Source organism: Humulus lupulus, chromosome 4 (genome assembly GCF_963169125.1).
Source record: "Humulus lupulus chromosome 4, drHumLupu1.1, whole genome shotgun sequence".
Lineage (NCBI taxonomy): Eukaryota > Viridiplantae > Streptophyta > Magnoliopsida > Rosales > Cannabaceae > Humulus > Humulus lupulus.
The window spans coordinates 185,811,041-185,813,445 of NC_084796.1; the positions used below are offsets into that span (position 1 = coordinate 185,811,041).

The 2,405-nt window shown below is 40.6% G+C and overlaps 1 non-coding gene across 1 annotated transcript; it reads right to left on the reverse strand.

Moving 5' to 3' along the window:
- Positions 1-211: 211 nt before the first annotated feature.
- Positions 212-318, reverse strand: LOC133833498 (small nucleolar RNA R71). Its single transcript, XR_009892875.1, has one exon. It is a non-coding gene; the product is annotated as a small nucleolar RNA R71 (small nucleolar RNA).
- Between the last annotated feature and the right edge of the window lie 2,087 nt (positions 319-2,405).

A 2,405-nucleotide genomic window follows, 5' to 3' on the forward strand; every position in this document is an offset into this window, starting at 1 on the left:
ATATACGGGAATTCGAAGAGGTAAAGAGGTGGTGGCTACATTTAACAACCGAGCTGATGTTACCAACATTGTTTGATTGAAATTTTTTCCTTTCTCTCTCAAAGACAAAGCAAAAGGCTGGTTGTATTCCTTAAGGCCTAGATCTATCGGAACATGGGACGAAATGACAAAAGCATTCTTTGCCAAATATTTCCCACCCTATAAGACTAGCAGCCTTAAGAGGAAAATCTCTACCTTCATCAAGAAAGACCATGAAACTTTTCATCAGGTCTGGGAGAGGTTCAGAGCTTTGATAAATCAATGCCCACATCATGGATATGAAAGCTTGCGTCTGATCAGCTATTTCTATGACGGTCTCACAACCGGACAAAGAAAATTCGTACAAATGATGTGCAATGGCGAATTCCTTCGAAAAGATCCCGATGAAGCTTTCGAGTACCTCAACGATCTCGCTGAAAAGTCCTACACATGGAATGGATCGAGTCCTATGGACAAGCCACGATCAACTGGAATCTACCAATTGAGGGAAAAGGACAACGTCAAAATCCAAATTGAATTATTGAGACAACAATTAGAGGCTTTCAAATCTCAAGAAGGTAGAGGAATCCATATGGCTGGAAAGGTAGAGACACAAGATCCATGCTTCATATGTGGAGGGACGGAACATCAACCGCAAGAGTGCCCAACTCTTGGTGAGTTAAGAGGAGGAAATGAGGAACAATGCAATGCTTTAGGGGATTACAAGAAGCTTTATAACCCATTCTCAAACACTTACAATCCCGGTTAGCGCAACCATCCAAATTTCTACTGGAAGGATTCAAACCAAGCATCTGGGAGCCAATGGAGGTCTAAGCAGCAACAACTGCCAAAACCATACATTGCTCCTCAAAATAACATGCAGTCAAGTAATTCTCTAGAGAATACTTTGCAGATGCTTGCGCAAACTCAAATAGCCTTAACTCAAGAGCTCAAATCTTGTTTCACACAAATGGTAGAGGAAATGAAAGACATGAAAATCCAAATTACAAAGCTAAACACTACTTTGGCAATTCAAGAGCATGGTAGACTTCCCGCTCAACCTCTATTCCATCAAAAAGGGCTACACATGGCACAAACCTCCTCCTCTCCAGATACAAATTTCAAAGAGGTTAATGCCATCTCCACTCGAAGTGGTCAAAGTACGGTTTCACCGTTAACTAAGACAACGAGTACGTCAATGTCCGCTCTAGATGATGATGTGCCAATATGCATTCCAGTAAAGGCACCCTTTCCTCAAGCTTTGAAATCCACTGGAAAGGTACTGGAAAATCATGGTGAAATCCTAGACCTTTTAACACAAGTGAAGATCAACTTGCCATTGTTGCATGTGATCAAACAAGTGACGGCTTATGCCAAGGTTATCAAGGATTTGTGCACCGTTAAAAGAAAGCACCATGTCAAGAAAACTGCATTCTTGGCAAAACAAACTAGCATGGTAATTAACTGCAAGACACTGCCTAAGTACAAAGATCTTGGTTGTCCCACCATCTCATGCCAAATTAGGGAGTAGGAATTTGGTCAAGCCCTTCTAGACTTAGGAGCAAGTGTAATTCTCATGCCATATTCAATATACTTGCAATTAGGTCTAGGAGAACTCAAGCCCACATCTGTGGTGCTACAACAAGTCGATCGATCAATTAAGAAACCTCGGGGAATAATAGAAGACGTTCTGATTCAAATTGAAAAATTCTATTACCCTATTGATTTTCTCATCTTGGACACTCAATCTGAAGTGAGTAGAGAGTCCAAAATTCCCATCATTCTCGGTATACCTTTCCTCGCAATAGAAAATGCACTCATTAACTGTAGGAATGGTCTCATGAAAATATCTTTCGGGAACATGACTCTAGAAGTGAATGTTTTCCACATCGGCAAACAACCACCTGACAACGATGAGTGTTTCCAATCATTTCTAATCGATACACTTATTTTGGAAGAGGTCGAAGCGAAATACATGGCTAATCATTTTAATCACCTCTTCCAAATTTCAGAAAGTTCTGAGCCTGATGAGTCTACAATCAACCCTGAAATCGTCAAACACTCACAGGCTAGAAGAACCATGTTTTGGAATCCAATCTTTGAAAAACTCCCTTAAGATTAAGAAACACCAAAACCCTCCATTGAAAAAGCTCCTCAACAAAAGTTGGCCCAACTTCCTGAGGGTCTTAATCATGTTTTCCTGGGAGCTGACAACACTTTTCATGTCATAATATCTTCCAAGATCAATGCCACACAAGAACGCCAACTCATCAATGTGTTGCAAGAACAAAGAGATGCATTAGGATGGATGATAGCTAACATCAAAGGTATTAGTCCTTTAATTTGCTCCCATCACATTCAATTGAAAGACGGGGCTATACCACGTT